This window comes from Malus domestica, chromosome 07, assembly GCF_042453785.1.
Source record: "Malus domestica chromosome 07, GDT2T_hap1".
NCBI lineage: Eukaryota > Viridiplantae > Streptophyta > Magnoliopsida > Rosales > Rosaceae > Malus > Malus domestica.
In genome coordinates this window covers 26908317-26924687 of record NC_091667.1, presented here as the reverse complement: position 1 = coordinate 26924687, position 16371 = coordinate 26908317, and the positions used below count along the sequence as shown (strand labels likewise).

Genomic DNA, 16371 nt, shown 5'->3' with positions numbered 1-16371 from the left:
AGAATAAACATGGACTTAGCATTTCGAACTTAGGACCTGTCGTTAATTTTAAACAACAAAAACCATTTATTCTAATTAAACTTCTTGATCATTTAGCCAATTTTATATATTTATACTCTTATGAAAAGAAATTTGTAAAAATTGAATGGTAAATAAGCACCCATGGTGTTTTGAACCCAAGACCTCCTCATTAATTTCAAACAACAAAACCACTAGTTCTAGTTAAATTTCTTTGTAATTGAACCAAGTTTTATAAATTTATACTCTTATAAAAACATATATAAATATCCACCCTAATAATTTTGGTGCCCCTAATTTTTTTTAGCCTCAAACGGTCGCCCTGATAGCACTGGGCATGGGCCTGGCCAGCTGGTCTCTCCTTCTGAGAAGAAACTTACAGAGGCAGGAGAAACCATAGAAAAGAGCCAGCAAACACGTTGCCATCAGGATCCCCACTGGTAAGTGTCAAACGATCAGTTTTTCAACGATCTATTTATCTTATAAATAGATGTTTAAGAAAGAACTAGAGTATAATGTAGTAGGCCTCATTAAGGTGTATAGTTAGGTAGTAGTTAGGCCAATCACTAATAATAATTAGTAGGGTAAGAAAGCTTTGACATTTAGCACCTTATATGCTTGGAGAAAATTTTCAGTATGTCAGAACACGACTCGGGCCGCTAAATGTTATAATATAAGTGTTTAATTTTTATTTTCAAGTATTCAACCACTTGTATTATGACATTTAATATACCGAACCATGTTCCGGCACTGAAAAATCTCTTATATACAAGTTGTCGTGTGTTAGCTTTCTCCACTCAAATATTGTGTGGACTAGTCTTTTCTTCATTGAATAAGGTATTTTTCTTATCACTTTTTTAACAAATTAAGGGATTGAACAATGCATGGGAAATGTCTTCTTCATTGAAACTTGGCTCGGGACTTACAATTTTAATCGTGGAGCTATGTCGTTTGTTCTCTCGGGTTGGATTGGAGATCACTCATTAGACTTTATGTACGTTTTGCAAGAAACTTTAAAATTCTTGGGTTCAAAATTAAAACTGATTTCATGTTAGTTTGGGCTGATAATTTCGGACACGCCACATTACACAACTTAAAACCTGCACATATATAAAACTCGGTTTATACACAGTTAAAATTGTTAAAATAATATTATATTTAGTAAAATGACGACTTTTCTCATACTTTTTTTTATGAATGTATTGACACAATCTCAGAGTTTTTGGACATTGAGGTGGGCATAATTGCTTTGGATTACAACATTTCCCGTTACAGACTAATTTGGTGGAGTTGATACGAAAATAGGTGAGGATTTTTAAGGGGATAAAGATGAAATGAGCAAATGTACAAATCGGGATTGAGCCGTGGAAAAGACTTGGAGAAAGTGAAAAATGACAAATGTGATGGAAGCATCATGGACAAGTATGAATGCTTTTGTAGGTATAGATGACCGTTGAACAACAACTATGCTGCATAAGTCCCACATCGACCAGAGGAGCCAGCTATCTAGTGGCGCCAGTATAAATTGAAGTAGCAAGATTTAACTTGATTACGTTTGTTATAAGGTATTTGAAAAAAGAATTATTATTGGCATTTCAAATTTTTCATTTTATACTGTAAACTTTCTATATTTAGAAAGAAAAATACACTTAAGAGGAGTGTAGGATGAGATTTTTGGAGTGCCAATAACATTTTCTATCCGAAAATGGTATGATGAATTTGATGGTATTATTAGGTTGGATTGAGGTAAAAGAAATATACGAACACTTGTAAGAAAAATTGGTTATTAAAACTCAACAAGGAAATTGCCTTGACGGATAGAATATTCCTCAACTTACTAGCACTGCCATTAATGTTGAAACTCTCATGTAGCTTAGGATACTACAACAATAATAAAATCTTATCTCACTAAGTGAGATCAGCTGTATGAATCCTAGGACACCATTGTGCTTGATTTTGTGCCAAGACTTCCATTGGTTTCAAGTATTCTATGTCTTTTCTTAAAGCTTATTTCCAAGTACTAAGCCCCAGTTTAGCATTGCGGTGCTTAATTAAAAAGTAGCTTTTTAAAAAAATTTGGATCCTTCAAGTGTTTGGTAACTAAAAAATAAAGCAGCTTTTTCTTGAAGCGAGGTGATAAAAAGCAGAAATCAGGAAGCTGCTATAACCCTGCTTTAAAAAACTGCAGAAAACTGCTTCAAGAATGCAACCCACCATAGCCGCAGCCTACCTCCTATATTTTCTCTCGAATCCACAACCACTACCAAATTCAAAACTACTGCTATAGACTCGCCTTCAACGACGGTGTGGAAGCCGTCGGATCTTACCGATGACTGGTGAATACTCGCTTCCGTCTTAGGGGGTGATGAAGCCGTAGCCCTTGGTGTCGCTGAACCCCCACACCTTCTCAAAATTTTGAGCTTCATCAACTCTGAGTCGCTGAACCCTCACACTCCAAACCTTATTATCACCAAATTTGCATATGCTTTTACTGTAATTACATAATCAAGCCCAACCAAATTTAGAAAATAAATTATCAAATTTGGGGAGATCATCTTGGTCTCAAGGGTGCTACAGTGGGGGATGGTTGGAGGTGTGGAGAAGTGTCTGGAAGATGTGGAAAAGAGAAGAGGGGGCAGAGAGAAAATTGGATGCTTCTAGAAAGAGTTACATTATGAATAAAAAAGTATAACATCTAACATCATACCCTTTTTGATCATTTAACATCGTCACATCAGTTTTATATAAAAGTTTACCAAACATTTAAACAGTGTTTTTTTTTGTTAAAAGCGCTTTTACAAAAAAAGTTACCAAACACTCTACTGCTTTTTTTATAGCTGTTAATTTTCACAGCACAACAGAATCAGTTTTTTTAAAAAGCACAACAATACCAAACCAACCCGTGTAACTTAGAATACTAATAAATAAATAAACCAATATATGTGCATCCTTATTTGTTTTATAAACTAAATGCTCTCCTAATATTCTAGTCCACGTTCTGTAATAGGTGACATTGAAATCCTTGATTCTTAATTTCTTTGAAAACAAGTCGTTATGATCAAGTGAACCATGCCGCTTTTTGCTAAATACGAAAAAGGAAATGGAAATAGCTAAACGATGTTTTGTTTTCATCCGCTTATCATTTCTCTGCTAAAGGGAAATACCTTGGTCAGACCACAATATAAAATGACGTTACGTTGCTATTTGTTTGCCATGTAAATTTGTATTGACAAACATATCAAAACGACGTTGACAATTATGTAATTTTCGTGTCAATAATATAAATATTATGAAGGACATGTATATTTGTTAATATTGAATGGTCAAACCAACCAGCTTTTGAGATGATTTTATAGTAAACTAGCCTTAATTTTTGCAAGCGCCTTGCGCTTGCGAAAGGCTTTTTTTACATCACAATGCGTTACACGCAGTATACATAATTCTTTTTTCGGTTCCATAATTGTGCATGCATAAAGACATCTTTACTACAAAAAACTTCAAAAGGCATACATATTCGTTTGAAAAAGCTTCACTATGATTCCCATATTATACCATCAACTCATATTTTTTGTAAGCCAATTAAGGTTGCCAAAACCTATTCAACCAATTTAAGGTTGTCAATGTTGGAATATTTAAGCACACACAAGCCATCAACATAATCAACGTAGCGATAGGATTACATCCATTAACAACCTCAGTACAAAACCCTACATGCAATCTGCAAAACGACTTACCTGATGTTGCTGCCATTGAATGAGCAAGTGAATCAATCTTCTACTTCCAGCACATAGTGATGATCTCTACTAGTAAATAGGGTTTAGTTCTCGAGAGTCTTATTGTGTGGAAGCAAGGACTTCTTCAATATGTATATATACACCAAATTATTCTCTCAGAGTTCCACACATACCGGCCTATTATCAGCAGTGGTGATAAAATCTATCCTCATAGCAAATTCAATTCCCATCGTGACTCTTATATCTCAATGAATACCCTGCAAGTACTCCTATTAATTTGGTTGTACAATAACTAAACTCCACAACTCCTATTATACCAAGGATCTCAAATTCCTTTAACCACATAACTCGGGCAATGAGTTTACGTGTATTTCAAGAAACATAATTGTTATCTCATTGTAATTCATACGAAGTATAACATTCATTGAGTTTACAAAAGCTTGCAATCACCAAATTAGTAACCTGTCATTTCAAGAAAAATGCAGAACCATAGAAATCCCAAGTATGAGTAACATGTACTTGATACTCTATAATTACATACACATTCATCATGAAACACTATGTTACTACCAGAATCACGATGTTGAGAACCAACAAACAAAACGTTTGTTCCTCAAAACAAACTGAAAATTACTTTCAGTACTAAAACTATTTGAAATGATAAAATGCATAGATTATCAAAACAATAATAATTTATCGCATTGCATTGCAACTAGCTACTGACATCAAAAGAAACAACTAAATAAGTTCAACACAGCCTTTAGAGTGCTTACTCCCACTCATTAACTGAATCAAAGGACTCTCTTACTCCCATGTTAAAAACATGCCTCTTGAAGACTTCCACTAGTAAGGCCTTTGTCATTAGATCAGCAACCATCAAACTTGTGTTGATATACTTAATATCAATAGTCCCCTTCTTCACTTCATCTCTCACTTTCAGAAACTTTATGTCCATTAACCTATTCGCATAAGACCACTTATTATTCTTCGAAAAGAAGACTGCAGCTTTATTATCACAATAAAGTTTGAGAGGCCTTTCAATATTGTCAATAATCACCAGTCCCTTCATCAAATTTTTAAGCCAAATGGCTTGTTGAGTTGCTGCATAAGACCCCATGAATTCAACCTCCATCACGGAATAAGCAATACTCTTTTGCTTTGAACTTTTCCACGAAACTGCTCCATTAGCTAGCAGGAAGATGTAACCGTTAGTTGACCTCTTATCGTCTATACATCCTGCAAAGTTAGAGTCATAGAATGCCACCAACTCAAGTTTGTCCACATGACTGTATATCAACATAAAATCCCTAGTTCTTTTAAGATACCTCAAGACCTTTTTAGTTGCAACCCAATGAGATACACCAGGATTTGATTGAAACCTGCCCAATACACTTACTGCGAAGGCTAAATCCGGCCTTGTACGTACTTATGTGAACATCAAGGTCCCTACTAGAGATGCATACGGCTTGTCTTTCATTCCTTCTTTCTCTAGATCATTCTTGCTCGTAAGTCAGCTTGACTCATTTTCCAATAGGTAGCTTTCCATTTGAACATTTGTCCATGTTAAATCTTTTAGTCACCCTATCAATATATTGTCTTTGTGAAAGACCAAGGGATCTTTTAGTATGATCCCTAATGATTTTTATCCCTAAAACAAACCGAGCATTTCCCAAATCTTTCATATCGAAGTGCTAAGCTAACATGCCCTTGGTCGATTGTAACAGAAACACATCCGAGCTCGCCATTAATATGTCGTCTACATACAATACCAAGAATATTACCTTGGTACCACATACTTTAAAGTACACACACTCATCCAGTTTATTCTCTTGAAAACCTGACTTCTCCATCACATTATCAAACTTTTTGTTCCATTACCTCGAAGCTTGTTTCAGCCCATAAATCGATTTATTCAGCTTACAAACCATCAATTCTTTCCCCCTTTCAACAAATCCTGGTGGTTGGCTCATGTATATGTCTTCTTCAAGATCCCCGTTAAGAAAAGTTGTTTTAACGTCCATCTGATGAAGTTCTAGATCAAAATGAGCTGTGAGGGCTAGTATTATTCTCATGAAGTCTTTGGTTGAGACAGGAGAAAAAGTTTCGTCGTAATCGACTCCTTCTCTCTGTGTAAAGCCTTTTGCCACTAGTCTCGCTTTATGTTTGTCAATATTACCCTCTGAGTCTCTCTTTGTTTTAAAGACCCACTTGCAACCTACGAGTTTGTGAACCCCCGTCGATTTTGGTACTAAGGTCCACACTCTATTCTTCTCCATAGACTGTAATTCTTCATGCATGGCTTCATTCCATAACTTTAATCTTGTACTTGAGATTGCTTCGTGATAGGATGTAGGATAATCATCATCACCTACATTATATTCTGCCTCATTAAGATACACAAAATCTGGTAACATAACAGCCTTGCGAACTCGCTGTGACTTTCTAACTAGTGCCTGAATCGGTGCAACAACCATGCCATCTATGTGATCATGAATATTATTATTTTCCACGTTTGCAATGTTAAAACCTTGCTCTTCATCATGGGGAATTTGGTCATCATTCATCATTTCATCTACTTGCTGCTCAGGGAGACTATCAGGTGTAGGAAATGTTGGTGACTCGAAAGGAATGCACACGGCAATAGTTTGCTACTCAAGCAACTCACCTTCTTGTGGTAGTTTTTCAAAATCTAATGATATTAAATGTGAAGAGCTATCATCATCTCCATCCAAATGCTCGAGAAACTTAGCATTGTGTGTCTCCATAATTTTGAAATGACTGTTAGGGCAATAGAACTTAAACCCCTTTAATCTTTTGGAGTATCCAATGAACCTATAACTTGTAGTTCGTGGATCAAGCTTCTTCTCCATTGGATTGTAGAATCTTGCCTCGACTTTACATCCCCAAACATGGAAATGGTTGAAACTCGGTTTTCTTCCAGTCCCTACTTCAAATGGCACCAAGTTGACAGACTTCCTTGGCACTCGGTTCAAGATATATGTTACTGTTTTCAATGCCTCTCCCCAAAGAAAAATAGAGAGATGTGAGTGTGTAAACATAGACCTTATCCTATCCTTGAGAGTACGATTTCTTCTTTCTGCCACCCTGAGGAGTCCCTGGGGTGGTATATTGTGCTACGATGCCGTTTTGTTCAAGATAAGTTGCAAAATGCCCCTTTGTTGTCCAACCTCAGTGTACCTGCCAAAATACTCAACACCCCTATCGGATCTCACAATTTTAATTTGTTTTTCAACCTCTAAAAGAAAAGATTTAAAACACTCCAAAGCTTCAGATTTTTCCGAGATGAGATAAACATATGCATAACGTAAAAATCATCAATAAAAGATATGAAATATAATTTTCCACAAATGGTTTTGTTTGGAAAAGGTCCACATATGAGAGTATGTATGATTTCTTACAGGGATTGACTAAGGTTTGAACCTAATTTTCTAGTGTTGGTGAGTTTTCCTTTGAAACAATCGACACATTCTTTGAAATCACTAAAATCAAGTTGTGGCAACATGTTTTGTTTTGTCAAGATTAGGATTCTTTCTTTAGATATATGTCCCCAACCTTTTTTGCCAAAGCATGGACGATTTTTCAGAAGTGGACAATGATTTTGAACCAACAGCTTGAACACTAAAGTATTCATTTTTATATGAACAGTCTAATTGCCACATATTGATTTCAAGATAAGCTTTCCCAAGCAATTTATTAATATCATTCGAATGGTAAAACTTCACACAATGATCGTCACCAACAAAGGTAAAGCCTGACTTAACTAACTTAGATGCAGAAATCAAATTCCTTCTCATGGAAGGTACATAAAGGACTGGACTCAATTCTAAAACAAAACCAGACGAAAGGACTAATTCGACTCTCCCTATGGATTCAACAGCAACTTTGCTCCCATTTCCTACATAGACATTCTAGATTTCATTGTTTATCTCCCTTGTTTTTTAGAATCCCTGCAAGGAATTAGTTATATGAATGGAGCACCTAGTGTTAAACCACCAACTTTGAGGTGGAATAAAAACTAAATTTGATTCAACACATACAAAAACATTTATGATTTTACCTTTAGTGACAAGCTAATTTTTGAATCCACTGCAATTCTTTCTTAAGTGACCTGTCTCTTTGCAAAAATAACATTATTTTTCTTTCTTAATCTCGGCATTAATAGGCTTAATTTTGTGAGATCCTTTAGAGGGGTTAGTACTTTTAAATGAAGAAAAGTTTTCTTTCTTTTTCTTCTTACCAGCAGGTATGGTTGAACCAAAAGTATGGTCCCTTTTGTGTTTTTCAGCTTGCACAAAATTCACATCCACTGCCTTGTCCTTTTTGAGTCTATCCTCTTATTAAGCACACATCGAAAATAATATTATTCAATAGCTAAATTTATCAAAAGTAGTTTTCCTCCTTCCATTTCTTGAAGTTAGAGCCAGTCAAGGTCTCTATATTGTTGAAGTTGAGAGACATCATATGAGGTGCTGAAGAAGATCACGAAAATAATATTATTCAGTAGCTAAATTTATCAAACAAGGAAAACTATTGTTTCAATATTTCCCCATCCAAAGTCATATAACCATGGTATCATCTTTAGACAGAAACCATTTATATTAGATTTGTATAACTAAGTCATTAAACACAAGAGCAATTTACACAACTTCAACACTTTCAAGCAGATGAAGAGTTTAATCTTGTCAGTTTAATGATTCATTATACATTGATTTACTTGTTTGACTTGAATAAATAAACACTTTTGAGTAGATTATTATTCACTTAATACAAATAAACCACATATCCAATCAGTTGATCAACAAGCCAAAAACAACAATCCAAACACTTTTGAGCAGATTAGATGTTGTATTCCTTGTTTATAATTTATATTATGTTTGTCAGTTCATTATTGACAAGCATATTATGCACCCAAAATTTCTTCTGTATTTTTGCTGGTCTTTCCAGCGTTGTCCTCATCTGATGAAAATAGGTTTCCTGCAAAACATAACAAACACAACTCGAGAAACACCAGGTAGCCTATTATCATATTTTAATTGATAGGTAAATCACTAATTGATAAAGCAAGAACATATAGTAGAACCATAATTTTGTCCAGGATTATATTTGGTTTTGCATTTATCAAAACTCTATCAGTCTTTAATGAGGGTGAAGAACCCTAGCCACGTTGAGTGGCTCTGATACCACATGTTGGAATATTTAAGCACACACAAGCCATCAACATAATCAACGTAGCGATAGGATTGCATCCATTAACAACCTCAGTATAAGACCCTACATGCAATCTGCAAAACGACTTACCTGATGTTGTTGCCACTGAATGAGCAAGTGAATCAGTCTTCTACTTCCAGCACGGTGATAATCTTTATAGTAAATAGGTTTAGTTCTCGAGAGTCTTATTGTGTGGAAGTAGGGACTTCTTCAATATGTATATATATACCAAATTATTCTCTCAGAGTTCCACACATACTGGCCTATTATCAGCAGTGGTGATAAACTTTATCCTCATAGCAAATTCGAGTCCCATCGTGACTCTTATAGCTCAGTGAATACCCTACAAGTACTCCTGTTAATTTGGTTGTACAATAACTAAACTCCACAACTCCTATTATACCAAGGATCTCAAATTCCTTCAACCACATAACTCGCACAATGAGTTTACATGTATTTCAAGAAACCTAGTTGTTATCTCATTGTCATTCACACGAAGTCTAACAATCAATAGAAGGTTTTTGTATTTTCAATACTTTTCGTAATCCAATTTAATGTTGCCAAAACCTATTCAACCAATTTAAGGTTGTCAATAAAAGGTTTTCGTCTTTTCAATTACTCTTCTCATGCGCGTGCAAAATGTACTTTTACATTGTGAGGTTTTTTTTTCTTTATTACATTTGGTTATGCATAAAAACGTTCTTATAATTATTTTTAATTTGTGACCTACATTATGAAAGGTATCAAATTAATAAACCAAGAAATCAAGAATGTCTTTATGCGTGAAGTCAAGCATTAACTGGAGATATTATTTATGTAAAACTAAATTATTGCTCCTATCATATGTGTCCATTCTTGATTTGTTGAAATCCACTTTAATTTTTTTTCGTATTCCTACATAAACCCAAAAAAGAAAAAGAACGCAATAATTTTTTTGACAAAAGAAAAGATAACATGAGGAAAAAATATATGCAATAACAGTAACTTGCAAATTAATATCAGTGCAGAGAAGAGCTATATATTCTTCTCTACCAATCAGTTTAGAGAAGAGTTATTTAAAAGACAAAAATTCTCTATACCTAAGTCATAGAGGCGAAGCATCCACATGAGAACCGAAAGACCATCATTAAATTTATATAAATTTAATTCGATACGTCAACAATGTGCGGTTGTCAAATTAATAAATCATATAAGTTGAGGAAATATTTTACTTTCATAGATTGACAAAAAAAATTATAGTTCCGAAAAGCTAAGAAAAGTCACAAACTAAATTCCGCTGACGGTTATTGTAAGACACAAAAAGTTGAAAGAAATTGTAAGAAGAAATAACCCATGCATATGATGCAACTTTCCACACTATTGCTTGTATAAAAACAAAAATTTAATGCGACTTCATGTGTCGTAAATTTTTTTTTGTTTTTTTTGGTCAATGTGTCTTAAAAATTTTGTACGAACACGTTATGGATTAAAAACAAAAAAACGTAAAAGCAATGAGCCACTATATGATTAACAAGCTTTGGAGAACTGAGATCTGAACCCCAATCCATCTTTTCTTTGTGCCCTAGCATTCTCTTATGGAGTCCATACTCCTGAAATTGATGACACCTCCTAGTAGAACACACAGTTTGTGAGCATCGGGGAATGACACTGTTCTCATGAGAAGCCAAGGGCTAATTTCATATAAGGTATGACATTGACAAAGGTAACTACCAAACTAAGAGTTATGGTCATGGTCGGGAGTTGGAAATGATCGAAATTTCTACAGTACTCTGGAGTATCGTATATTCGAGAGTTTTTAACCGTTTAGATTTTATAGTTGTATCTTTAACTAAGGATTTCAGGATTCAAAACTCCATAGTACAGTAAAAAAATCTCGAACTTGGTTTCTTCAAGCATTAAGAGTTTCGGTGGGGAAATTGTTCAAAATAGTAGAAATCTAAAGAATGTCATCACACAAGTCATCTGCTCATGGAAGCTGGTTTGGTGCCATTGGGCATCAAAGACGAGGGGCTGAAACGCTGGTATGGGTTTTGGTGAGTCAGTCCCACACCGCCTAGTGGAAAAGAAACAGCTAGCCCAGAGGTATAAAAGACAGCAGCATCCTGGTGTCAAAACCACGGAGCCATGCGTTGAGCACAAAGCGAACTATTCTTTCGCCTTTTACTAAAGAATACCGTGTGCTCATCGCCACAAGTGGCATACGCTTATTTTTGAAGGGTTGCACCTCTGTGGGTGACCCTAAAATTTCAGTTAACAAATTGTGGATTTTTCTATTGTTTATCTAATTGTTACAAAGCTCTAATTTTATCCATTTCACTCCTTTTATTTTATTTTGAATTGTGTGGTTCGTGTTTTGAGATTGATTGAGATGTAAATTCTTATTTAGGAAAACTAATGAAAAGGGTTTGAAAAATTTGAGTTTTAACGATAAGGACAAAATAAAGGGTAAAGTGAATAGTACCAGGTTTGACTTTTTAGTGTTAAAATGTGGTTTTTCATTAGAGTGAACAGTAATGCGGGCTTTTCGTTAAAACTCTCTTCTTATTTTGCGCGAGAGTGATGAAACTCCGTTACTTTAGCTGTCTCCATGACACTTGACTTACACACAGCGAGATGAATGCTCTCAGTTACTTGAGCCCTCTACTCGTCCTACCTCATCCGGTCTCGTAGGTTCATGAAGCTCGATCAACCCTTCCTCTAATAAAGATGTGAAGAAATCTTCAACATCATCATTTCTAAATGAATATTCTTTTGGTTTGTGTTCTTTTAGGATTTTAAAGACACTTAAGACTTTGTGACTTGCACCCTAATCTTGGTTTTGGGAAAATTGCTCAAATAATACCAAAACTCTTAAATTTAATATAAATAACCATCTGAAACATCATGTTATGTCGCAAATTGGCACCACCGAAATTCACTAGCCCTTTTTATAATGTACTCTAGTCATTTATTGCGACTAGAGTACTTGAAAACAATTCTTCTATCGACATACACTACCAACAAAACTACATATGTTTGTGCAGCTTTTTGTTTATCTCAAAAAGCTCAACGCTCTCATCCTAGTAGAGTAAAATGTCGAGAATTTATGCTTGTCACACACCACTTTTGACAAAAATCCATATGGAAGTAGAAATGCGTCAAATTGCAACACTATATTTCCTTTTGATTTTTTTTAAACCTAAAAGTCATAGTATCATTTAACCCAGCGTCCATGGTGTTGGAAATTTGAGTAGTTTGAGTAGAAATTTCTTTGTCCCACATTGGCCATTCTCAAAAGATTTTATCAGTTTATATGGCTTTATCCTTTATAGAAAGTGATTGTAGTAATAGGCTTGGAGAATAAAATTGGGTTCACCCTTGGGGTTGGGCTTTGGGGTGCACTAATTAATTGGTAATTAATTACAATTAATATATTTAATTAATTAATTTTGGATTTAATTAATTAATTTTAATTAATTTAGAATTTAATTATTTATTTATTTTTTACCAACAAACTCATTCTTTCATATGAAGTTTGAAGAGTTCAGAAAGAACACAGAACAAAGCACCCCTCTAGAGAAGATGTCTCCCAACAGACACATCTCATTCTCATACATGTTGCGAACATGCATCCATCTACTATATATATATCCATCTGCATGACATTTAGAATATAGAAAATCAATATTCTTCTTCTACAATCACAAACATCCTTTCTAAGAGAACCACACAGAAGTTCGCCAGAAGTTAAGTTTTCCGGTGCTGGAATTCTAACTTGATCGTTGAATCCTGGTGAAGTAGACATCCGTAGAACTACAAGCACTGAGTAGGGACGAAATTTCTGTTTCAAGGACATTACGGTACGTAAGCCTCGATCTTCAATTTTCTGTTTAAAATTATTTCGTTGTTCATACTATGTTCAATATTTATTAGTATTTATTATTTATTAGCATGTATAAGTTTATCACATATTGTTGACATATATCCAACACATGGTTGATTGAACGGTGTTAAAACGCAGCGCACCTAAGTAGTCAAGATTTCTAGTTCTAGTATACTTTTGGATTCTTTATGCATTGAGATTTTTAGTCGTCAAACTTTTTATTAAGCATTCTAGGAATAAGTTATATTGTCAAAACTTCTAGTACATAAGATACACATAATAAAATTTTCATAAAATATCATTGTTGAAGAACAACTTACATAGCATAGGACCGCCACATAGTATCATGTGCCAATGAAATAAGGACACAGGAACAAAAATTTCATTGACACATAACACTACCATAGTGGTGTACCAATACATTGTAAAATGACCTCTTGAAGAGCTTCCACAAGCGGATAGGGTTTATCTTCAATAATCTAGTATTTTGGCTTTTTATTTATTGGATTAATAAAAAAAAGAAAATAATATTCCCTCATTTTAATCATGACTGCTCATTTTTCGTAACATATAATTTGAACTATTGCAGAGAAATTAAAGTATGCATATAAGTTCGAGAAAGCTTCCTTAGTCACTTCAATTTAAGGTTGTCAATAAAAGGTTTTCGTCTTTTCAATTACTCTTCTCATGCGCGTGCAAAATGTACTTTTACATTGTGAGGTTTTTTTTTCTTTATTACATTTGGTTATGCATAAAGACGTTCTTATAATTATTTTTAATTTGTGACCTACATTATGAAAGGTATCAAATTAATAAACCAAGAAATCAAGAATGTCTTTATGCGTGAAGTCAAGCATTAACTGGAGATATTATTTATGTAAAACTAAATTATTGCTCCTATCATATGTGTCCATTCTTGATTTGTTGAAATCCACTTTAATTGTTTTCGTATTCCTACATAAACCCAAAAAAGAAAAAGAACGCAATAATTTTTTTGACAAAAGAAAAGATAACATGAGGAAAAAATATATGTAAGAACAATAACTTGCATATTAATATCAGTGCAGAGAAGCGCTATATATTCTTCTCTACCAATCAGTGCAGAGAAGAGTTATTTAAAAGACAAAAATTCTCTAAACCTAAGTCATAGAGGCGAAGCATCCACATGAGAACCGAAAGACCATCATTAAATTATCAAAATCCAGTCAAACATAAATGAAAAAAGACATGAGTAAATAGAAAAAACAAACGAACTCCATCGTCAAAATTAAATTGTTCCTTTGCATCGCCTCCTCATCCACATGAGTAACACATAGAACCCTCGCCCTGGAATTTATTGAAGGCATCCTCATCCACGGGAATAACGCTGTCGCACTGGAATTTCCAGAAGGCATATGAATTATTAAAGATGCCTTTGCATCTCTTCCTCATCCACAGGAATAGCATAGAACCCTCGCACTAGAATTCCCAGAAGACATCCTCCATGAAAATTAACACGTCACATATAAAAATGTCGTAGAATCTCATCATGCAAATAAGACTCCATTTGAAGAAGTTGCCGAGTTTTTTGCCTGAAAAACAGACAAAAACGAAGAACAAATGAGCCCAACTCTACAAATTCCATGCAATGCAGCAAATGATAAGATCAAATCCACTACATGTTCTCTTCACATGAACTACTCCCATTAGTCATAGCACCATCAATGGACAGCACGGTTTGTTGCGGCTCCGGCGCTTTCTTTCTACCAAACTTGGCATCCTAAAAATACAAATAATTTTATCAGTAGAAAAAACAGAAGCAAGCAAAACAAACAAAAGCAAGTAGTACTCTGTAACGCAAAGCAAAACCTAAAATTTAAAAGAAAAAACCCAAAACTACTGCTCCCTTTTTGTATTGAAAATTCATTTGCTCTTCTCTTGAAAGCTTCTAGTCGAGTTTATAAGGCCACTTCGTTGAAATTTTTTACCCATTTTTTGTTGGTGGTTTATTTCCTCTCTATAACCATTCCGCTATGTTTGCAAAGCCAGAGACGTAGAGGAAATACTGATGTGGGAGTGGGAAGTTATAGGGGAAAAAGCAATGTTATGCGTGCGAAGGAAACGTGGAGGTTTGAATCACACGTTCAATTTTTTTACTTTTTTTTTCCCTCTTTTATTTATTTTATTTTACTTTTAGTTTGACAAAAATATCCATCATGAAATATTCATAAATTCTAGGTAGCTTTATATCTAAGGTAGTTTTTTTTTTATTTGAGGGGCTTTTTAGTCCAATTACTTTTTATGAAGCCTTGAGACACCAAACTTGACTTCTGACTTTCTAATATTTCTAATATTAGAGATTAGAGATTAAAGATTTGCTCTTACGTCCATAATTCTTGGTAGGTATATAAGCTCATAGTGGGCCTTTTTGGTCCCACGACCATACGGCCTTGAGCCCAAAATTTGATGTGCATCAAAAGCTACAAGCGAATGTTTTGCTGTGATTTTTAACTTCCGGGTTCATTTTTCTAGGAGCAAATAATGACCGATAATGAAGATGATTCATAGCTTAGGTATATTGCATCTTCTTAAGCAGGACAATTCCCATGAAACTGATCTCCTTTATAGTCATTTTTACTCATAGGTTGGAAGTGTAATTAGACATCGATTATCAAATCAAATACCAGTTTAAAACGAACACATATACTTTGGAAAAAAAAAACGAACACATATACTAGCTCTAGGAGATCTCCTTTGGAATCCAATCAATTGAAAAAATTCAGTTTGATAACCTGCTTGAAAGTACTTTAAAAATAACTAAAAGTGTTTTTAAATCACTAGAAATGTTTCAGACCATATTTGATAAAAAAAATTTAGAAGTGTTTTTGTGATAAAAAAAAAAAAAAAAAAAACTTGCATTTCTATTAAATATTTCATACCTTAAGTGCTTTGTGAGGAAGCATTTTCAAATGGGCTATGGGTGCGTTTGTTGCGCCGGATTGTCTCGGACTGGACTAGCTGCCGGGACTAAGCTGGACTGGCTTAGACTGGACTAAGCTGGACTAACTTAGTGAAGCGTTTGGTGTAATGTCGGACTAAGAAGCAGGATAAGAAAAACAGTACTGTTCACCAGATTTGTGTTTGCTTAGACTAGGACTACAAATTTTTTGCCATTGTGTAATAGAGTAATGCTACAAATCTCATGATATGGGTTAATTGGAGCATATTTTTGCCATGTATATTATGAATCTTAACAAAAATTGACAATTGTTTTGTTTCTATTACCTGCTAATAGAATTGGGTTTAATTTGCAAATGTAGCTTGGTTTAAACTCTATCACCCAACAGAAGAAAAATAATAGTGCCCAATACATGCAACTTCAACAAATACAAGTACATAAGAAGATCTCCATAATTTAGAAAATCCTAGTTAACATTAGTTAACATTAGCCAAAATAGATCTCCATAATTTACAAAATGGCTAGTTAACATAAGCCAAAATACTAGTGCAAAGCTAAGTTATAAGCCATAACATAAGATTGTATGATTA

The 16371-nt window shown here is 34.4% G+C and overlaps 1 non-coding gene across 1 annotated transcript; it reads left to right on the top strand.

Moving 5' to 3' along the window:
- The first annotated feature begins 11101 nt into the window (after positions 1 to 11101).
- On the top strand, positions 11102 to 11218 carry LOC114826204 (U5 spliceosomal RNA). Its single transcript, XR_003775125.1, has one exon. It is a non-coding gene; the product is annotated as a U5 spliceosomal RNA (small nuclear RNA).
- Positions 11219 to 16371: the final 5153 nt, after the last annotated feature.